At 35.8% G+C, this 24,353-nt stretch overlaps 1 long non-coding RNA gene across 1 annotated transcript; it reads left to right on the forward strand.

The window, feature by feature from the left end:
* The first annotated feature begins 2,701 nt into the window (after positions 1 to 2,701).
* On the forward strand, positions 2,702 to 23,668 carry LOC145242562 (uncharacterized). The gene is made up of 2 exons (XR_013862766.1): positions 2,702 to 3,060; positions 22,232 to 23,668. It is a non-coding gene; the product is annotated as an uncharacterized LOC145242562 (long non-coding RNA).
* Positions 23,669 to 24,353: the final 685 nt, after the last annotated feature.

The raw sequence follows: 24,353 nt of genomic DNA on the forward strand, positions 1-24,353 counted from the left end.
AGTACCTCCTTCAGCGTTTCCTGCAGCCCACAGCACCTCTTGTAGCGGTCAAGCTACCCGCTCCAGTGCCTGTAGCCCTCAGGTTACCTGCTTCAGTGCCTGTAGCCATCAAGCTATCCTTTCCAGTATGGGTCGATGTCAGACTCCCCATTCCAGAACCTGTCAACATCCGACTACCCATACCAGTGTCTACTGACGTCTAGCAGCCCTGTTCCAGTACCCACTATCGTCTAGTTACCTCCTCCAGTGCCTACTGACATCAAGGTGTCCTGTTCCAGAGGCTCATTCTGTCTAACTAAGACTGACCACGATCTCCAGAACTTTTTTTTTTTACATGGGGGATCACCTCTTATCAAGGCCCGGAAGCCACTCGGGGATAAGGGTTATTGTGTGTACAATAATCAATGGGATAATATCGTAGTAATAGTTGATATTGGAGATTTGATAAAGTGTCTTACTTAAGGGGGCGATTAATCAGGAATTTGTTTATATTGGACTTGAAGACATCCAAGTTATAGTCAGGTGGGAAACAGGCAGACGGAAGAGAATTCCACAGGTGTGCACTTCTCAGAAAGAAGCTTTATTCATGGAATCTTCATTTTGATTTAGGCACAGATAAAAAGTGGGGGAAATTACTGACAGTGGTTTTAGCTAGACAGGTGTTTATCGTGAAAGATTGGCGAGGGGGGACCAGAGATTGGAGCTCGGACGAGCACTTGCCATGGAAATAATGATAAAATAAAGACAGGTTCATAATGTCTCTTCTGTGGGAGAGAGGTTGCAGGGAAGAGAAAAGGGCATCCCAACTAAGCCACAAAGTCTATTTTGTACTTTGTCAAGGCAGGATAGGCTGTTTTTAGAAGCTCCAGCCCAGATGTGGCAGCAGTACTCCATCTATGGACGTACTTGGCTTTTATACAGATAGAGAATTGCATCAGTAGTGAGATATCTTCTGGAGCGGTAGAAGGATCTCACTATTTTCCCAGTGGCCCGGGCAACAGACTTGATATACGTGTTCCATTTCAGATCAGGAGTAAAGGTCAAAACATGAAGCCTCCCCAAGACGAGAGCCATCCATTTCAATTGATGCTAGATGAGGATCAGAGCGTTGATGATGTAAAGATAGAAGCTTGGTTTTAGATGCATTAAAAGTAACCAGCCACCTCTTCCCCCACTGTACCACGCACTCAAGATCAGAGGAGAGGGAATCAGAGAGAGCTTTGTCATTTACGGCCTTTGATGCATTGCCATAGATGGTCGTGTCATCAGCATAGATGTCAATGAATGATGATGTGTTTTGGGAGATCATTGATATAGATCAGGAAGAGAGTTGGGCCCAAGATGGACCCCTGGGGGACTCCAGCATTAATACTGTGGGCTTCTGATTGCTGCCCATCAACCACTAATCTTATGAGCCTATCAGAGAGAAATGATTTAATTATTGAGAAAACATTTCCAGTTATACTGTAGCGGGAAATTCTGTTGAAGTAGACCCTTATGCCATACCTTATCGAAGGCCTTTGATATGTCAAGAGCAATTGCTCTAGAAAGGAAGCCTTTGTTGAGAGATTCACTAATCCTATGGGATATAATTGTTAGCGCATCAGCGGTAGATCTAGCAGAACGGAAACCATATTGCATGCCACTAAGGAGGTTATTTCTGCTTATAGTCGTTACTTTCGAATTTGCATTTATTTCCTTGGTAAATAAAAGACGATATTCATCATCTTTAAATGAATTTCAGTGTCTGTCATTCTTCTTCTGCTGTTATTTTTTTGCCTCTGTGTTGTACGGTCGATTGGCGCACCTCCATACCGCCTACAGACCCGCTGCAACAATGCCCCCACATTGAGTGCGACATATCTATTTTAAAAATTTAATTGAACACGTTTCTATTTAGTTTCCTCCCCACGAGGGCAGAGTTAGACACAAGGTCAGTTTTTAATTTTTGTCATTTTACGACTCATTAAGATAGCTAAACTTAGCCAGATTCGAAACCAGGATCCCAGACTCTGAAGCCTGATACTCTACCATTGAGCCAATCTCCACGAATGCTGGGACACGTTTTTTTTGTTTTTTTTCGTAGATGCTATTTATTTGTTTACTTTGTTTTTTTATATTATTTAAAAAAAATTTTCATAATATTTTTGAAGGAATTAAATTATTTATATGGAAAGCATTTTACCTAAATGCTAATTGTGAATAATTTTCTCTTCATCAATGCGATGCCCCCCCTCAAATAAGGAGCAACATATATATTTTTAAAAATTTAATTATCAACAGACACGTGTTTCGTCGTTTTACGAATCGTCAGCGTGACTGAACCTAATGAGATTCGAAACCAGGACACCAGAAACGTAGAAATGGACACTAGTATACAAATTCATTTTTTTTTTTTTTTTTAAGAATCTACAAAATATTTTTTTAACACCTACAAATAAAGAAAATTCCGTCCATTTTTTTTTTTTTTTTTTTTTTTTTTGGTAAGAAAATAAATGTCAGACATAGATGAACAAAAAAAAATGGTCAAGACTTGGATTCTGACAGCGCTCCACTTAGCAGTTGTCACTACTGCCTGCCGTCACCATCGCCGCTACCGCCACCATAGACGACTGGGGGCGGTCAACAGTGCGAGAAGGCCCGAGGGAGGGGGTGAGGGTAGAGAAGTCGGTTGGGGTGTTGAAGCGGACGAAATCAAAGACAGGAATTATTTAGTAAACTACACCGTTTGCCTCTTCTCAAACAACCCCCCCGACCCACTTGGACAACCGAACGTTCTTCGACCAAGGATAGTTTATTTTTTTATATATTTATATATACGTACTATTACTATTATTGCTCATATTATTAATATACGCACGCAAACCTGTAAGTTGCACGTGCATTTGGGGGAGGAAGGGGGAGCTGGAGGATGCAGTAAACATGTCGACATCGTGCAGTTAATCGAAAATTGATGGTTTGACCATTGCCAAGGAAAGGAGAGTCAGGGGAGGAAGAAGAACAGATTCGGATCAATCGTCTCTCTACGTTTCTTCCTTTTTAGCTTACAGATTTTATTTGGTAAGTATAACAAATATATATAGGTATATACATGTATAGTGTCATATTGTCAAGGTATTTCTTCAAATATACTCACGATTGGACGGGTTGTTATTGTTATTAATTAATTACACTGTTGAATGTCGTCTTTGGACTAAATATAAACGGGGGACATTTCTGTTTGACACCGGTTGATGTTAATGACGGGGAGGAAAAAAATTTAAATATGTATATATTTATATTGTTTTTCGTGAATTTCAGTGTTTAATTTTTATTTATATATAATAAAATAAATTGTTTTAAAAAATATTTAAAGAAATAATATTTTTTTGCCATGATTTGCTGCGAAATTTTAATAAGCGTTAATGTTTGTTTTTACGAGTGTTGGGGGTTTATTTCCAAAGATATTAGTGGCGAACTGAACTCGTTATACATCCGACCATATTCATTTTTGTTTTATTTTTTGTTTTTGTTTTTTAATTTTATAATTATGTAGTTTAGCACTTAATTTATAATAATAAAATAGATCCCTTATAAAAATATAAAAATGTATAGAGATTTTAGAGACACGTAAGTGCCAGTGAATTAACTTAATTAACAAAAAAATATATTTATTTACATTGCAATGTTTTATTGAGAGACTAGTATGCTAATACTATATATATATATATATATATATATATATATATATATATATATATATATATGGCAAGTGTTTATATAAATGGGCATTTGATGAGATTGTTTACGAGGTCCCGATTCCATGGGTCGGAGGTTAAAACTACCGACTATCAACCAGATCATTGTAGTTTCGATCTCAGGTGAGGGATGGGTATGGGTGCTAGTCTAGGCGCACTGATGAGCTGTGATACAGCCTAACAGTACTATATATATATATATATATATATATATATATATATATATATATATATTATGCTGTAATTATATATGTGTCTATCGCGAGTTTTACTAGTTGTGTCCCTTGCACCAGATATGAAAAGAGTTTTCTTTTATATATATATATATATTTTTATTGCTCATTTAAATGTAGAACGAACTAGGATATCCTTTCAAATAAAATTATTGTATATAGGTATATTTATATGTTTAACTATTTGAGAAATTTTAAGCATCATCATCAATCCGAAGATTCTATTGTTGGCATTGGTTCCCCTGATATTTTTCTAGTCAGAATTTTTTCTATAAAGGCACCAGGTGCTTACGCGAGGGACCACATGAAGATCATCAACATTCTGAGTGAAAGTGATTTTTGTGGAACGAACTGGATTTGAACTTGGGACAACCAGGTTGTCAGTCGTTAGCCATGGAATCACCGTCACCTCCCATGATTCTAGTTAAGAGTAAGATAGACATTTTTTTGGTACTGCGCTGAAATAATAACGTTATTTTGAAAGCCATTCTTAACATGGGGAAGGGGAGGGTGTTTTGTAACTATTCTGTGCTTCCACCTAACAATTTAATAAATAAAAGATATCGTGAAATTTGATTTTAACATGAAAAAACTATTTAAAAATAGCGCGGTACCAAAAATGCATAAGCACCCATTTTTTAGTTACTGTGAAAAACGATCATCATTCACACCCAATTTTCCTCAGACTTTTTGCCTAATTTGTTGCAAGTGTAAATATTTCAAAGTGTAGTATCTGTTCTATCTTCAGTCAGAGGAGGAAAACTACTTCTTAACTAAAACAGTTGGTGCATGTTATGATACAGTTAACAGGTCGATATTTTTTTTTAATATGTCGTTTTAAGCAAAAACAATATCACGGACTTAATTGTCATGTCGAAAATAGTAATATAACCAAAAATTATGAAAAATCATCGAGTACAAATGTATTTCTAGTTAAAAGTAATTTTCACAGAAAATTGGGTAAAATCGCATTTTTCTTAGACGTTATAAAATAGGCAGTAGGAGTCTACATGCAAGGGACATAACTCCGAAAGGAATATTTTAGATTGTTTGTGTCATGGCTACAATATTTGGCCTTTTTGCCAAGATCAAATTGGAGTCTCTGTTCTTCAGATGCGGTACTTCCATTTCTCGTTCTCTTTCAGTGGAGGAGAAATCCTTCACGACTGAGACAATTTTTATTTTTGTACCTTTTCTCCACGTTATAAAACGACCCTGGTGTTTAACTCTGCCCTGGGGGAGGCATTGTAAATAGGTACAATATTTGTTGTTTATAACGAGAGACTTCTTTTCTTTTTTTTTTTACTAAAAACACAATAGCAATTGTTCTACTCAATGAATTTTCGTAATTTTTGGATATATTACTATTTTCGGCCTGACAATAAGGTAGATAATATTATTTTCGCTTAAAACGACATATTTAAAAATTCGATCTGTCGACTATACCTTAAGAAGCAGCAGAAATTTTTTTACTTTTGTTCCATCCAGAATGCACTTTTTTGAGGAGCTCGATATTCTCGACAGAGCCAACCTTCTGCCTAACTATTCCCTCATGCATACAAATAAAAAGACACTGAACTCTTATTTCAGAAATATATAACTCTATATGAGGGTCTTTCTAAAAATAAAGTCTTCTATTTGTTTTTTTAACTCAAAAAGTTGAAGATCTACAAAGACGGGAGTGGTATGATTAAAATGAGCAACCTTTTGTGCTCCGGAATTTATTTTTATGCATAGTCACTACCACTTTTGCAAGGAATTCAATGATGCATCTCTGCTTCTGACGCATGTTCATGACAGGGGTCACCAAATATAGAATAAGAGACACTGAAATGGAGTTTCACTCCATATTAATAAACGGCTTTATTTGTTATCTTCGTTAGTAGCGTTGGCAGAAGAGGAACGGGTTAGTATGGTAGTTCAGTGTTCGTGCGCGCATGTGTTTTTATAGTAGTCATGAAAAGAGTTCCTGATGTGGAGACAAAGATTAGACATTAGTCAGGCCTGTTGAAGGAGAAACGAAGAGCAAGGTCTTCAGTGCGTACATTGTGGGAGCATGCATCCGATAGTAGAGACGGGACAAAGGGTGTGTGTGTCAGTGTATCGAAGAGAGTAGTCCTATAGCATGATAGTTTATGTTCATTTGGATACTGCACGTGGAAATAAATGTGAGTTTGAAGAGAGCCATTGTTAGTTTGTTGTACTCAAGTTTGGCTGGGGGCCGAAGCCCCCCCCCCCCCCCGGCAATGTGTGCTGCTGGGCAGAGCAGAGAGAAAAAGGGTTAAGAGTTTCAGATTTCACCTTTTATGTAGTCGGTCACGTGATCAAGAGCTAGCTTGTGATTGGACAAGTCAAGGAGAAAATGGATTTCTAATCTTGAGTTGCGAGAATTAGCTTTTGCCTGTGATTGTAGGGGAGTTCTGGCTGCTACAACTTTCTAAGAGTCTCACACTGTCAATATCTGCAACAGAAGGATGACGCATTCAGGTCATGAACGCATAAGTTCAGTCATTATAACAATGCAGTTTGCAATACCCTTCTGATCCGTTCATGCGGAATGAAAAATAGGAGTCATTACTTTTGGGATGTTCCACATGTATAGTTCATGTTCATTCAATTCTTCCTCCCTCATATATATATATATATATATATATTAGTGTTAGTGTAGTTAATCGGAATCAGGAATCAAATAAATCTGAATTTTGGGGGGTATCGGAATCAGAAGAATTTCTAATGCCCAAAATGATTCTTTTCATCATTTTTTATTTCTTCATATTTTGTTTAAAACTTAATTTTTGACGGTTCATATTAATGATGGAATGATAAATATTCTATGACCTCAAACTACCAGTAAAACTAAAATCTGTAAGTCACAACCACAAGTGTATTTTTACATTTGCAAAAATATATACACATTGTAAGTGGATTGTTGCGGTAATCTGACCTCCCACTCTTTCCAATGGACTCTATATTTAGAAATTTAAACAGAATTGGAATCGATAATTTTATCAGAATTGGGAATTTAGAATAGAATCGGTAATTGTATTGGAATTGGGAAAAATTTTAGAATCGTCCCATCGCTAATATACATATATATATATATATAATATAAAGCTGTGTGTGTATGTGTGTCTCGTCAGGAAAAGGCTCCTATATGGTTGATTATTTTAAAAAACTGATAACATATAATGATAGAAGATGTATCGAGACACAGGAATGGGTATGTTTGATCTGGCAGAACGGTGGTTCATTAAAATTGTGGGGTCTGCGTTCGCTCCTGGTCCACAAAGTATGGAAATAAAAAATAAAAAAATTAAAAAAAAAATTTACAAGTATTTTTGATATAGATGTACATAAGAATACTTTGATAAGTATGTTTTAACTTAAATAGGGATGGTATAATAAAATTGTGGGGTCTGCGTTCGCGCCTGGCCTCCATAGAATGGAAATAGGCACAATCTTTAATAAAGACTTTTCATATCTATCTGCATAAGTATACTTTGATAATTATGTTTTAGTTTGAAGAAATATGGTATAATAAAATTATGGGGTGTTCGTTCGCGCCTGACCTCCATAGAATGTAAATATGTCACAAAGTTTAACAAGGTTTTTTAATATAGATCCACAGAATATTGTGATAAGTGTTTCAGTATGAACAGGTATGGTATAATAAATTATGGGGTTTATCTATTTTATTTTTACTTTCATCATATTTTGCTTCAGTTTTGAGACCCCCAAATTAAACCCAATTTTACAACCCTTCCTTTTCATAACCTATCATACTTTCATAAATCAGAGGCCATTTTCTGTAGGCTGTTTTTGAATCCAGTCAACGACGGGTGCTTTTGCTAGTATATATATATATTTGTAGTCATCGACATACAGTCTTGTTTCGTTGTATCACAACTCATTAGTGCTGCTAGACTAACACCTCTCCCAAGCCGAGGATTTGACCTAGAACTATCGCGTTGACAGTCAGCAGTTCTACCATAGACTCACTGGAGCGGCGCCCGTAAATTATCTTGCCAAATGTCTATTTAAACAAACATTCGTCCAGCACTTTTACAGTGCTCTAATCGCTTGTTTATAAACAAACAATGTCGCATTTTCAGCAAATTAAGTGTATATATATATATATATATATATATATATATATATATATTTAAAAGAGTGTAGCCATCAACAATTGTGGTTTTTTTTTAAAGGTTTTCATCATATTTTTATTTTTAAATATTTTTATAACGCGTTTCGAGCTTAGGGTGTGCTCTCTTCAGATATTTTCGTAAAAAGTTTTTCTTTAAAATGGGAGTTTGTGGATATGCCTCCGACAAAAGGAGTCACAAAATGCAACAAACAACGATGTGGAGTCTGCAACATAATATTAGAGGGAAACACATACACATTTGCGAACCCCATACAAACATTCAAAATTAAAAAAAACCTAGATTGCACCTCAAAAAACGTAATCTATGTAATAAAATGTCCAGCATGCGATAAATCCTACATAGGCGCTACAAAAAACCTTAGTAATAGAGTAGCCCTACACCGATCCAACATCAAAATCGCGGAAAATAGACACCTACATGTATCACAACATATACACGCATGCAGTGGAGGCAGATTCGAGATAATGCCCATCTTCCAAACTGACAACTACTTCTACTTGCTAACTCAAGAAAAAAATTTCATAACAAAGTTTAATCCCGCCTTAAACGTCTCTCCATAATTATACACATAAATAGGCAAAACACAAAATACACTTACACGCATGCATGCTTGGGTAGGTGTGCACCCTCACACACGAAACAACAAAAAAGCACAATAAGGCACACGCACACTTTCGCGGGTGCGCGCGCCCATACCCAGTACAGTACCATTTCTCTTAACTAAACAAACAACTAGAAATTAAACGTATGTATGTGTGTGTGCGCGCGTGTGTGCGTGTGTATATGTGTATGTGCGTGGGTGTACACATATGATTGTGTATGCGTGTGTGTATAATTATATATCATCTGTTATCTATGCTACATCTTGTTTGTATATATACGTGCACTTATGTTTGGGTGACCGAATCCATGTATGCATATGTGCATGGATTGGAAAGGAAACTCCAACCAATATATACATAAGGTGGGATGTATGAATATGTATGTGTGTGTGGGATTGTGAATGCATGTGCCCATATATATATATATATATGGGTGGATGAGTGTATACACATCCGTATGTATGTGTGTATGTATGTATATATACATATGTATGCACATGTATGAGTGGGTAAATGTGTTCGTGTGAATATGGATATACGCGTATGTGTGAGCCCCTCCCTGCATATGTCTGTGTGTGTGCATGTGTGTGTATATGTGTATGTGCCTACATAGTATGTGGATGTTTGTGAGTGTATGTGCACATACATATATGTGTGTACATATATGTGTGTATGTGTGTGTATATATATCTTCTACCTATTATTCTCCATCTTACTTGTGTGTGTGTGTGTGGGTGCGTGTACATATGTCTGAATGATTAAGCGCATATATACATGCGTGTTTTGGTAGGAAAAAAAAAATATATATATATATATATATATATATATATATATATATATAAAATATATATATATATATATATAAAATAAAAAATAAAAAAATAAAAATAATTGTTAGCGGTGGATGTATGCGAGTGCATGTGTGAGTGTGTAGGTGGGTATGTATATGTGTATATATGTATGCTCCTACATATATTTCTATGTATGTACGTGTGTGTATGTGTGTGTGCCTGTGTGCGTGTGCATGTGTACATGTACATGAATATATATGTATGCGTATGGGATTGTGTGTGAGTGTATGCTATACATGGGGAAAGAAAGTCTTTAAAAAAGAACCCTAAAGAAGCCATAAAAACCTTCACCATATGGACTAAAAAACACTCTTTGAAACTAACTTTGACCGGTCACAGTAAAACACTTACAGCTGGAGACAGAACGTCTAAACACTGAACACACGCATCGCACCACTATGAAAAACATATTTGATATCAGCGGAGGCATATCCACAAACTCCCATTTTAAAGAAAAACTTTTTACGAAAATATCTGAAGAGAGCACACCCTAAGCTCGAAACGCGTTATAAAAATATTTTAAAATAAAAATATGATGAAAACCTTTAAAAAAAACCCACAATTGTTGATGGCTACACTCTTTTAAATATACATTTTTTCTCTCGTTGGAACTACACAACCATCACTTTAAATATATATATATATATATATATATATATATATATACACACACACTAGCAGACCCATGTCATAGCGTAACCTAAGGAAGCTAATTTACCTTTTTAAATAGGATTGCTAAAAGGTTGATTGTGGGGGTGGCAGAGCTTACCAACTTGTTTCTTTGCCACAGATTTTTTTGGGGGTGGGTGGGAGATTAATGTATAACAAATAAGATAACCCCAACCTAACAAATCAGATCATAAAAGAAGAGATAATTTCGAAGGCTGCAAGTGAAACAGGTATTGAGATGATCGCAGACTTAATAAATCAGCTCATAAAAATTGAGACAGTTTTGGAAAAAAAATTTTTTTTTTTTTTTACACAGTGATCACCACTTATCAAGGCCCGAAAGCCACTCAGGGATAAGGGTTATTGCAAGTACATTACGTTAGTGTGGAGATTTGATGGAAGTGTTTACTTAAGGGGGCGATTCATCAGGAACTTGTTAACGTTGGACTTGAAGACATCCAAGTTGTAGTCCGGTGGGAAGCAGGCAGACGGAACAGAGTTCCACAGGCGTGCAGTTCTAAGAAAGAAGCTTTGTTCATGGAATCCGCGTTTTGATTTAGGCACAGATATAGAGTGGGGGAAATTTTTCACAGTGGATTCAGCTAGACAGGTGTTTTTTGTGAAAGATTGGCGAGGGGGGACCAGAGATTGGAGTTCAGACGAGCACCTGCCATGGAAATAACGATAAAACAAGGATAGGCTCGCAATGTCTTTTCTGTGGGAAAGAGGTTGCAGGGTAGAGAAAAGGGCATCCCCCACTAAGCCACGAAGTCTATTTTGTACTCTGTCAAGGCAGAACTTTGTTACAAGAGTAAAAGCGAAGTAACATATGCACATTTAAAATGATGGATCGGGTTAGGGTTGGGGTTAGGAAATAAGAAGTCAGATAAACATAAGTGAATTTGCAGTTTAGTGTTTATGCCTGAACAAAATCCTACTGCTGCTATATTTATCCTGAGACAAATGCAAAAGAAATATCTTGTTAAGATGGAGAACGTGTATTTTGCTTTTATGGATCTGGAGAATGATTTTGACAATGCCAAGAAAAGCTATGTAGTTCGCTTTGTGTAAATCAAGGCAAACGAGTTATTGGTGAAGCTTGTTCAAGCAATCTACAGAAATACTCAAAATTGTGTTAGAATTACCAGCACATTTAATGACAATGTTAATGTCGTTGTACATCTGTACTGAATCTGTTGCTTTTCATTTCTAATGTTAATGTTGTTGTACATCTGAATTTCAGGAATACTATTTATGAAGTTGAGCAGCAAGATGTCTGTTCACATTACATTTGAATTTCTGCATGTAGTACAGTTAGGGAAGCAGTGGCTTATGCGAGAATTCCAAGGTACAGCAGTCCAAGGGAAAAAGCTATTCAACTAGAAGGCTTTACAGCATCTAGGGATTTCTACAGTGTAGGGGTGGGATTCTGCTGCTTTTCAGGTTTTTCAGGGATATTGTCGTCAATGGTATACTAGTGCTTGGAGTTCGTCAGAGCACTTGCAATTTAAATGCTTGTAAAACAGGCACAAGGATGCCACATTTTGGTGATGGGACAGAGGTTGGAGTTTAGTTGATAGTTCAAGACCTATTAGGTTGGCAACTCTTTGCAGTTGCATTGATGGATCAGGTCCTGAAAGTAAGTGAGAATAATTGAACAGAAAATAAATCAAATAAGCATAAGTGAAATACAGTTTGGTTTTTATGCGTGAATGATTTAGTTTTTGCCTATGAAACGTGGAAGAATTCTATGGAAAGTGAAAGTTCTGAAAATGAATGTCACAAAGATCAAAGTGATGATTAGTATTTGCAGTGTTGTAAAGATCCCCCAAAAAAGTGAAGTTCCCCTGATCACTTTGTGGAAAGGGAGTTTGATACAATTTGAGTTTTTGTACTACTTGTAAGTATTGCAGTGAATTATGACCATCTGTACTGAAATACATAGTTATACATCTGTATTGAAATACATAGTTATACATCTGTATTGAAATACATAGTTATACATCTGTATTGAAATACATAGTTATACATCTGTACTGAATCCGTTACTTTTTATTTCTATCTTAGAAACTGTGATTCAAAACTAGTAGAAACCTGATTTTTTTGTACAGCATGCAGTATTCATGTTAAGCAATAAGAATGAAGAAAAAAAAATGGCTGCTGTGTGTACTTATAGGCTGCCAATCTCATGAGGGCATCGCATATACATATGAAAGCCGATACCAAGAATTGTGAAAGAGAATACTAGTTAACATAAATTGTTGGGAGATTGCAAAATATTTTACAGCAAACTATTTTGGCTAATGGAGAAAATGGCCAAATGACTAAGGTTAAGCAGTGACATCTTCAGGCCATTTACAGAAGGCAATGTGGTTGCATAGCCTAATAAGCTTAAGCTAGTTGCAAAGCTGCAAATGATTGAAGATGTAGTAACATTGATTCTAATGTATTTAGAATTGGAAGTGAATACATTAGTGGTTTACCTGGAAATAGGAGAGACAGGCCAGACCATTGCTGAGACTATCGAGAACAGATTAAAGACTGTGTTTTTGTAGACCATTTTTGAAGCATACAATAAGCTTAGAAGAGTTACTTCGACTAGGGAATCGGTGGATGTATATGCAGCAGAAATAAGGCGTCTAGCAGGATTGGCTGGATATACTTGATGCAGCCTTGAGAAGACCATTAAGCTGGCTGCCATGCCTGGTTTTCCTGACCACATCTCTATGGAACTACAATGACTATAAATTACTTTTAACTTTTTTCACATCAATTTTTTTATACAATAATGTTTCCAAAAAATCATTAATAATTTATCTTGCAATAAAACTATCATTCATGGCCGTGGTTCAACCTACCAAGAAGAAAGTCAGGCCAGTGTTGGATTTTTGGGAATTGAACAAGTATGTGGCTTGTCACACCAAAGATGGAATTGACATGTGTGAAGACATCATAAGAGAGTGGAGGAGAATGGAATGAACAACTAAAATCGTGGACCTAAAGTCGGCCTACCTTCAAATTCATGTGGACGAAAAACTATGGCGGTATCAATTGGTTGAATATAGAGGTTAGATTTATTGTTTGACCAGATTAGGATTTGGACTGAATTCTGCACAAAAAATTATGACAGCAGTTCTTAAGACCATGTTGACCAAAGATGATGCAATTAAGAGTGCCACCTGCTCTTATATCAATGATGTGCTGGTGGACAAGACCAAAGTGATGTCAGAAAGGGTGAGAGATCATGTCAAAACAAAGGGCTGCTAATGAAAATTAAATCGTACGTTATGACTGGACGTATACTAAATATAATTAGATCCTTCTTAGACAATAGGACCATCAAGGTTGTCATTGATGGACGTACATCCAAGCAGCATAACATTAACGCGGGATTGCCTCAGAGGTTGATCCTTGGACCACTATTATTCCTGATAATATTGTGTCCGAGATGGGTATATTTGCTGATGATACAACACTCTAACATGAACGAAAGAAGAACGGATGTACACAAATCTAAGGCAATAACATAATCATTAGAAAATGACCTCCAGACCGTAGTGGAATGGGGCTGCAAATAGAAAGTAACATTTAATGCTAGTAACACGAAGCTGCTCTCCTTTAACAAATACAAGACGCCTCTCCAACTGCCGATATCTATGACAAATAACACCCTATCTGAGAATTCTTCCTTCAAACTCCTCAGCCTAACATTCATCAGTAATATGAACTGGAACAAAAACATTGAGGACATTGCAAAGTCTACTGCAAAGAAAGTGGGTTCCCTCTACTGAGCTAGAAGACTACTCATCTGAGAGTATCCTGTAGATCTACAAGGCCACCATTCACCCACGCATGGAGTATTGTTGCCACATCTGGGCTGGTGCATCTACCACTAGCCTCTCTCTTTTGGATAGGGCCCAAAAAAGAGTTTTTAATCCAATACGCCCCACTTTGTCAGCTAAGCTCCAACCCCTGTCTCACTGCCGCAATGTTGCATGTCAATGCCTGTTTTACAAATATTTTAATGGAATGTGCTCTGATGAACTCGTTGCAGTTGTGCCCTCTCAACGTTCATATCCCCGACGAACCTGCTAAGCAACAAAATCTAACCCTTTCACTGTTGAGATCTCTAAATGCTAAAAAGCTTTCTACTCTAATAGTTTTTTTTCCTCAAATACCTAGACCTTGGAATTTCCTTCCTGATACCTGCTTCCCTGATATGCAGAAGTTTAAATGTAACGTAAACCAACATCTTGTTAATCTTTCCTAGGTATGGTCCCAAGTAGTAGCCCCTTACGTTAAAGTGACCTTGCCTTGTTTGGGGTGAACATGAGTAAAAAAAAAAAAGCAACCTAAAGACTGATGGCTAAACCCACTGAGTGATTGGAAAACAGAATGTCTTTGGGAGTTCGATTGCAACAGAATAAGGCAGAAAAGTTGATGTTTGAATGAGACCCTCGAAGCCAAGAATGGCCTTATCAAGAGAGAACTTTTCTCTGTATGCAAAAAGTTGGTTGATTATTACCCTGTAGACAGATGATTATGAACTGCATGCAGTTTTATTAAAAGGCAGATTAATACAGACTAATGAGAAGATGCAATTAACCAAGAAGTGCTGCTCATGATATAAGTAGTCATTGCGGAAGTGAAAAAAGTGGACTCTGTAAAAGGAGAATTACGTATAAAAAGGAGGAGTAAAGGAGTAATATGGAGTGACACCAGCTTAGCTTTAGGAGTATTGTTAGAAATAGGTTTAACTGCTGAAGATGCTGCTTGGCTGCAAAAAAGGATGATACCACCCATATTAATGTTGCAGAGCTTGATGCTAGGATGAAGGGCATCAATCTGGCTTTAAAATGGGGGCTGCAGGTAGTGGATGTTAGAACAGACTTGGCGACAGTAGCATCATGGGTTGAATCAGAGGTGTTGGGAGATAAACGGATCAATTCCAGCTTGCGGGCTTTGGGGAGTGTGGAGCCACTCTTTAATTGCCATCGCTCCCAGGTCCACTCTGACCCAGAGTGGTAGTACCTGTTAAGGTCCCAACTATGGGTTTAATAGAAACCGATTTGGAAAAAACAAATATATTCTATTAAAATATTTTTCTTCAAAATCACTGGATTTGGCATTAAATAACCTGAAAAGGGTTGATATGCCGTAAAACAAAAACAACCAACCAACAAACTCATCACAGACAAATAAAGCGGACAGGCTAACCGAAGTGAAGAAAGCCTGGCTAAGGGAAAAGAAAGGTATGATTTTAGTGTGCTGTGCAGGAGAGCAGCTAAAGCACCTATATAAGATGCATCATTTCAGAAAGGAACAAACTTTATACCTAGCGAGAAACGTGAATCCACACATCATGATGAAAGATGTCTGGGAGGTGACGGAACAATGTAGAAAATGTCAATCGATTGATCCTACGCCGGTTAAACATAAATAAAGGGAATTGCAAGTTGATATCACACATTATTAATGCAAACAGTATTTGGCTATGATTGGCTGTGGGCCTGGAAGACTAGCAATATGACGAAAAGTCAGAAGAGAAAATGTCTGAAGAGGTGAAGAGAGTGATTGAGAAGGTGTTTATGGAAAGGTGGCTAGTAGAAGAAGTTTGGGTAGACAATAGTATATGTCTTTCCACTCAGAATTTTTTTAGATAGCTATATACAAATTGGAACGTTAGGCAATATTTTAGAGCTGCATACTACCCGAGTGGCAATAGAATCATAGAGAGGCACCATTACACTCTAAAAACTGTGGCATCAAGAAGCCAAATTTCACCCCAATAAGCTGTATTATGGCACCAAAGACTAGCCAAGATGAAATCTCAGTGCTGCATCGATCGGTTTTCACATATGAATGGTGACATCCATTGGCCATCACAGAGAGAGCAGAACAAGCACAAGCGGAAATTACGGTTGATGAAGAGGTGTGGGTGAAGCCACCCAGCTCTTGTTGTGCAACCTGCTAGGGAAGAGGTACTATGTGCTCTCCAAGAACAAAGTGGCTGTTGATGGATTGCCATATCACATCTTAGATATATGGAGACCTTCTTTGCCAGCAGAAGAGAAGGTTGATAAAGTTCCACAAGAAGAACCAATATGAGGGTCACACTATGAATGACGAAGACACCCGGCATGGATGATGGACTATGAGACTAATTATTGCGATTAAAAATTAGTATAAACCTGATTTTTTGTATAGCATGCAGTGTTTGCGTCAAGTAAAAAGAATGAAGAAAGAAAAATGGCCGCTATCTTTACTCATAGGCTGACGATCTCATGAGATAACGAGACTTCAGAACATTTAATACGATGCAAATGATAGGCAGACGGTTTCAATAAAATTCCTGTGAATCAGAGAAGGCTATTTCTTTTTGACAGCAGTGGGTTTTGTTAGATGTGTATTGAATTTTGATCCTGATAATTGTGAAGAAAGAGGAGAATAGTTAACATAAATTGTTGGAAGACTGCAGAATATTTTAAAGCAGAAATATTGTCAAAAAGAAATATCTTAAGAAGAACCTGTATTTTACTTTTGTCGATCTGGAGAAAGCTTCTTTTTTTTTTTTTTTGTTAAACTCACGTTCACCCCTAACCAAGCATATCGCTACTTGGATGTAAGGGCCTACTAATTTGAACCATGCCTAGGAAAGATTAACAGGTGTTGGTTTACATTACATCTAAACTTCTGCATATCAGTACAGTCAGGGAAGCAGGTAGCAGGAAGGGAATTCCAAAGTCAAGCTGTTCGAGGAAAGAAACTATTAGAGTATAAAGCTTTCTGGCATTTAGAGACCTCAGCAGTGAAGGGGTGAGATTTTGTTGCAAGCAGGTTTGTTGGGGATATGTATGTTGAGGGTGCACAAGTGCAACGAGTTCATCAGAGCATATTCCATTAAAACATTTGTAAAACAGGCACAGAGATGCAACCTTATGGTGGGCGTTGCATCAACTAGGCTTATGGTGGGCGTTGCATCAACTAGGCTTATGGTGGGTGTTGCATAAACTAGGCTTATGGTGGGCGTTGCATAAACTAGGCTTATGGTGGGCGTTGCATAAACTAGGCTTATGGTGGGCGTTGCATAAACTAGGCTTATGGTGGGTGTTGCATAAACTAGGCTTATGGTGGGTGTTGCATAAACTAGGCTTATGGTGGGCGTTGCATAAACTAGGCTTATGGTGGGTGTTGCATAAACTAGGCTTATGGTGGGTGTTGCATAAACTAGGCTTATGGTGGGCGTTGCATAAACTAGGCTTATGGTGGGTGTTGCATAAACTAGGCTTATGGTGGGCGTTGCATAAACTAGGCTTATGGTAGGTGTTGCATAAACTAGGCTTATGGTGGGCGTTGCATAAACTAGGCTTATGGTGGGTGTTGCATAAACTAGGCTTATGGTGGGCGTTGCATAAACTAGGCTTATGGTGGGCATTGCATAAACTAGGCTTATGGTGGGCGTTGCATAAACTAGGCTTATGGTGGGCGTTGCATAAACTAGGCTTATGGTGGGCGTTGCATAAACTAGGCTTATGGTGGGTGTTGCATAAACTAGGCTTATGGTGGGCGTTGCATAAACTAGGCTTATGGTGGGCGTTGCATAAACTAGGAGTAATGGTGTAGGTTGTTCAATTAATGTGAGGAGATTCTCAAAGTCATGTTAGAATTAACAGCACATTTAGTGATAGCTTTAATGTTAAAGCATGTATACATTCGGGTTCTGTACTGAGTCTGTTGTTTTTTTATTTGTGTATTGGGATCATTGTCCAGGAAATGTTGTATGGTTTGTCCAGGAGAGATGCTGTATGTTGATGATTTAGCATTTACTTTTGAAGTGATGGATGACTTACTTGGTATGGATAGAATGCTATGGAAAGTAAAGGTCTAAGAGTAAATGTTACCAAAATCAGTGGTTGTAGTGTTGGAAAGCTTTCAAAAAGAAGAAAATCTTCTCTGCTCCATTTATTCTATTAGCTAATATATAAATAATAAAAAAAACTAGCAATAATATCAATACTAGTGGAACCTGTGGAAATTCCACAGGGGACTCTTTCATATGTAATATATTGATGTTGGCATTCTGTAGATGTTCAGCATAAATGGAGACACTCTGATATTATTGTAGCTTTTTTGTTAAAACTGCAAAAGTATTTATCTAAGCTAGCAGGGACGCCCGGCATAGCCTGGTCATAAAGTACGCTTAAATATATTTTGATTCTTGCAGATTTCATATATATTATGACAGAGTTAATGTTCTATCGATTTTTATATATTATAAAGTTGCGATTTAAAAAATAGAATATAAATATATATATATATATATATATATATATATATATATATATATATATATAACTTGAGTTCCTTCAGCTATAATCGAAACCAAAACCAAAACTTATGAAGAATTCTTGATAAAATTACAAGAAATGGAAGTCTATAACAATAAAATGACAGTCACTCGGATATAAATGTGACACACAAAATAAATAACAATACACACGCTATCTTATCAATATATAGATAATTATTTTTTATTTTCTTTTTCTTTCATCTAAAAACAGGTATAGTCTCATTTGGGGACAGTGATTTAGCCAAAGGTGTTAATCGACAAATTTGTCCTTATTATTATTATTGACATTATTACTATTATTATTGACTGTATCTTGTCTTTCTTTTTATAGTAAAGTAGATCAATCTAATAACCGGCAGGTCTTTATAATTGAGAGAAAAAAATATAAACATTATTTCATAGCAAGAAGGTGGAGAATAGTTAACAGAGCATCCCCATGTTAAGAATGGTTTTATGCCCTCCTCCCAAGTTTCTGTTTTGCAAAATATATACAAATATTACATGGGGATGTACTGTCATTTGAACATTTAAAAAAAAAAGCATTAAATCTCTAACTAAATATTAGTACATTTTTAAGAATCAGAATCAGTAATTGTATCAGAATCAAGAAAGGTTTTGGGCTCCTCCTATCACTAACACACACACACACACACACACACACACACACACACACACACACACACACACACACACACACACTCCATAGTCAGATTTCTTGTGTGTGGCACAGTTGCTCAAGTGGCAGAGTACTCACCTCACATGCAAGAGACTCGGGTTTTGAGTCTTGAGTTCGGATGTGTCTAACTGTTGAGCCCAAATGAGGGCAAAACTCGAGTTTTGAACTTCTGGTTTATTGGCTGTCATGGCTCTTGTGAGCTACAACGTTGTTTGACTGTGGAAATAATTATATATATATATATATATATATATATATGGTACTTATGCAAAGAAGTATTGATAGTATTTTTAAGTTAATATCTAGTTTTACTGTACCTTTGTTTATTACATCATTAGGTGAAAATATAGAATAGTTACCAAACTACTTCTGCTCCCTATATACGGCAAAATTATATTGGCATACCAGTTCTCGTTAGATCACCGAAGTTAAGCAACATTGAACCTGGTCAGTTCAGTACCAGATGGATCATCAATTTGTGAGTACCGGATGGGTGACCAATTTGAGTATACTAGGCGCTGTATGTAGGAGGATGTTGACACCTCCTTGCAAGAATTACAAAAACCTAATGTCGTCATCTCCTTTAACAATGATATACATGTGACTGGGGGTTGCGTGTGAATTTCATACTCCCATGAAACTGCATAGGGTTAGTGCCAAAGTTTTATTTCATTTTTTTTCATTTCACTCCCTATCTTAAGGATGGGTTTCTAAATACCTTCTTTGCATAATATATATATATATTAAGTCCCCCTTTTTGGATTGAGCATTGCGTAAATGTATCTCACTCGCTGCTTAGTTAACTAATAAGCGTGGCTTGCTGTTTGTTTGTTTGTAAACAAAATAGTAGCTTGAGCACTATGAAGCGATGAGCAAATGTTTATTTGTGATACAACGAAACAGTACTGCATGTGGATGATATATATATATATATATAGATGTTGTTTTTTTGTTTTGGTTTTAGCGATATGTTTTGAATGAATTCAATTATTTACGAAAGTTCATTTTTACCTAAATGCGAGTTGGGAATAATTTTCCCTTTTAACCAATTTGGTACCCCCACATGGGGAGCGGTATATATATATTATTTTTAAAATGTAATTATCCACTGACACATGTTTCGTCGTCTACAACTCATCAGAGTGGCTGTATCTGGCGAGATTCGAAATCGGGACCCAACGGTAATGAGCCTAAACCCTTACCCCTGGACCATCTCGCCGACTGTCTGGATATATCGCGATTTACTTAGATGTTGTTTTTTTGTTTTGGTTTTAGCGATATGTTTTGAATGAATTCAATTATTTACGAAAGTGCATTTTTACCTAAATGCGAGTTGGGAATAATTTTCCCTTTTAACCAATTTGGTACCCCCACATGGGGAGCGGTATATTCAAAATGGCGTAGTGGAAACATATTATAAGGTATTTACAGCTTCTCTTCCAATTTTCGGATTTTAATCATGTCAAAACGCACTTTATTTCCTTTTGATGGATTGATTGTTGCTATTTCTTTCGATGAGTTGAAGGACAAAATAGATTCACTAATTGATATAATAATTGATTGATTTTGTGCTACGAAACAGATACTGTCAAGAATTGTAAATGTCAACTGAATTAAAGGAATAAATTATAAAATGGTCAACATCATGAAATTTGGAATATAGACTTTTGTCACACTCACTATATATATATATATATATATATATATATATATAAAGTCATTGGAATAAATGGAGGTATTACACATTTTATCTTAGTATGACCATTAACTAAATCTGGCTTTTTTTTGCTTATTCCTATTTTTTTACCCTGTTCTGCTTTGATTGTCATTGCATTGTTTGTTTCTCTATTAAATGTGGTTTCTTCAACCTCAAATGGAGGGTGAATAGGTTCCTAAAAAAATTTAGCTTCTCTGTAAAAAAAAAATATTTGGTTCTTGCCCAGAATTTCCCCTACATTAAAAAATAAAAATAAAGAAAAAGCTGTATGATGGACATACACATGACGCAACAAAAATAGCATACGCCAAAAATCATGTAAATTGATCAAATAGTTTTATTTTTAAATAATGAAATCATTTTTAAGCAATTAATGGGAATTTGTAGAGATTTCATCATAAATCTATTAAGTATGAATTATTGTTGAGTTATCTCCCTTTGTTTCTTGCCATATTTTTTTTTTTTTTTTTTTTTTTTTCAAAATAGCAGGCAAAACAGTCATTCCTCCGATACTCATAAAATTTAATTTTCTTATTCATAAATAAAACTACTGGATCAACTTACAGGGTTCTACATTGCAAGTGAAATAGTTATATTTGTGAGTGATTTTTTAAAGTAGCAACTAGAAATAATGAAACGCTTATTTTTTGGCAATTGTGTTTCTTTCAATGACAGTGTTCCAAGACTCACGACTGGGTGAAAAATATCTTTTCAACTATTTTATAATAAAATGTACAAAGTTTAATGATTCAAACAATAAAAATTTAATAGAACAATATACTCTTTTTTTTTTAACGAAGTCTGTTTAAAAAAAACATTTGAAGGGATCAGAATGTTTATACCTTCAAGTATCAACATAAATTTTTGTTGTATATTTAGAATTACACTTATTTAAAAATATACCGAAAAATCTTTATAATGTACATACTCGTCACAGAACTAAGATATCATATTCTAAAAATCATGTGAGTTTGGCTAGTAACTTTTCTATTTGGCTAGTAAACGAAAATATTTAGTTGTCAAAGGTCAACTAAATATAAATTTGTCCATAGATCCCTGATTTATATGATTTTTGGCATGTGATATTTTCGTTTTAACATTGTACAATTTTGTCATTAGATTTGTTTTTTAACATAGGGCTAATTTTGGACAAGAACCAAGTTGTTTTGTTTTTTTTTACTTCTTTTCCATTCATATAATTTTATTCTATTCCTTTTATCTTTCTTCCAGAACTTTCCCGGATTTTTTGTCAACTAAAACTGGACTCATGAAAGAAAAATGGTCATTTATTGCTAAGAAGGGGGAAAAAACATAACAGAAAATCCTTTTGATTTTTGCTCCAAAATGTTAAAGATCACCAACTGCTGCAATCGAGTGTTTCATTATTCACATACTGATGATGACAGGCTAAATCTATGGGTTCCTTTCTGGCCGGTTCTTCAACAATACAATCCAAGCAGTGAAGGTAGTGATCTGTACAGAGTTAGAGATTTGCTATGGTCAGTTTCTATGTTCACCTAGCCCTTTTCATTGTCTGACCAAAGATTTGAAAATTATCTGCAAGGAAATTTAGTGTTTAGCAGAGGAAGACAATAGATCATTATATATCAAGGGCGGCAAGAATCCATGTTCTGATAGAACTAAAATAACACATGTTCATAGATCTTAGAAAGCGAATGATCAGGTTTTAAAAGGTATAAGAGTGTCCATATTCTGAAAGGTGTAAGACAATATTTGCTCATGACCTGAGAAACAGCAAGTGCCCATGTTCTGAGAGATATAAGACAGCAAATTGTGCCCTAAAGCATATAGGACACTGAGTGTCCATGTGCTGTATAAGATGATGAGTGTTTGTGCCCTGAACCATAAAAGATTGCTAATGTCCATGTCACAAACCAAATAAGATGGTGAGTGTCCGTGTTCTGAAGCATATAAGACGGTGAGTTTCTGTCTTCTGAACCATATCAGACAGTGAGTGTCCATGTCACAAACAGTCTAAGACGGTGAGTGTCCATATCACAAACAGTCCAAGACACTAAGTGTCCATGTCACAAACAGTCTAAGACAGTGAGTGTCCATGTCACAAACAGTCTAAGATGGTGAGTGTCCATGCTCTGAAGCATATAAGACGGTGAGTTTCCATGTCCTGAAGAATATAAGATGGTTAGTGTCCATGATCTGAACAGTTTAAGATGGTGAGCATCCATGTCACGAACAGTATAAGATGGTGAGTGTCCGTGTCCTGAGTAACATAAGATATTGAGTGTCCATGTCTTCTTAGGCAGCAAAGACTCCATGTCCTGAGAGATCTAAGACAGAGAATATCTGTGCTTTTAAAGATCTAAGACGAGTGTCTGTATGTGAGAGATTTAAGGCAACAAATTTCTGGAGAGATCTTTCAACATTAAAACTAAAACCAACGTTGTTGAAAGTCAAGTAAATTGTTTTATTGTTTGCCATTTTTTGTTTTTTAATTCAGGAATTGAAGAAAATGACAATGTTTGTGGAAATCGAACAAGTTATCGCTTAGTTTTACGTATACTTTCACATCACAGCTGCTACCATGTTTTAACGCTGTTTGTCTTCGTATCTTAAGAGCGTTTCAATCAAGGGAGACAATAATCATTGGAACTTAAAGAATGAGAAATGTCTGATGTCAAACAAAAATATAATAGCAAAACAGCTCCATCACAAGCATAAATGCTGTAACTGTATATCACCAAACATTTATCCAGCGCTCATCTACTGTGTCCCTTTGCCAGACAAGATATACGTGAATATTTATATTATATGAATAATAAGCATTGTAATTACAATAGGTTTTTCAACACTATCTCAAGATACACCGAACAGTTCAGTTTTTATCATAAATATTCATATTTGAACAATATGATTAATAGTTACTGATATTCTGGATATTAATGTGAGAAAAAATTTTGTAAGGAGAAAATATGTAAAAAAAATTTTTATTTTACATTATTAAGTTATGATGCACTCACATATATATATGCTACCACATAAGACAAATAATATATCTATTACTTATTATATACCACATTATTATAATAATAATAATAATAATAATAATAATAATAAACTAAGGCATTTTGTGTTTTTATTAATATTATAACCTTTCACAAGTGTTTGAAAAAATTGAGATCGTCCAATCAATAAAGTTAAAAATAAAGTGAAAAATAGTTAATATTGTTCTTTCAAAAATAAAAATTTTACATATTCCAAAATGAATTGTTCTAAAATCTAAGAAATTCTGTCATCCTCTCTATTTAAACAGATCTACATATTCTTTTAAAATTTGAACGCATCCAATTGTTACAATTATTTACAATTTGTT

This window comes from Euprymna scolopes, chromosome 21 (assembly GCF_053919585.1).
Source record: "Euprymna scolopes isolate OS-2025 chromosome 21, ASM5391958v1, whole genome shotgun sequence".
NCBI classification, from domain to species: Eukaryota; Metazoa; Mollusca; class Cephalopoda; order Sepiida; family Sepiolidae; genus Euprymna; species Euprymna scolopes.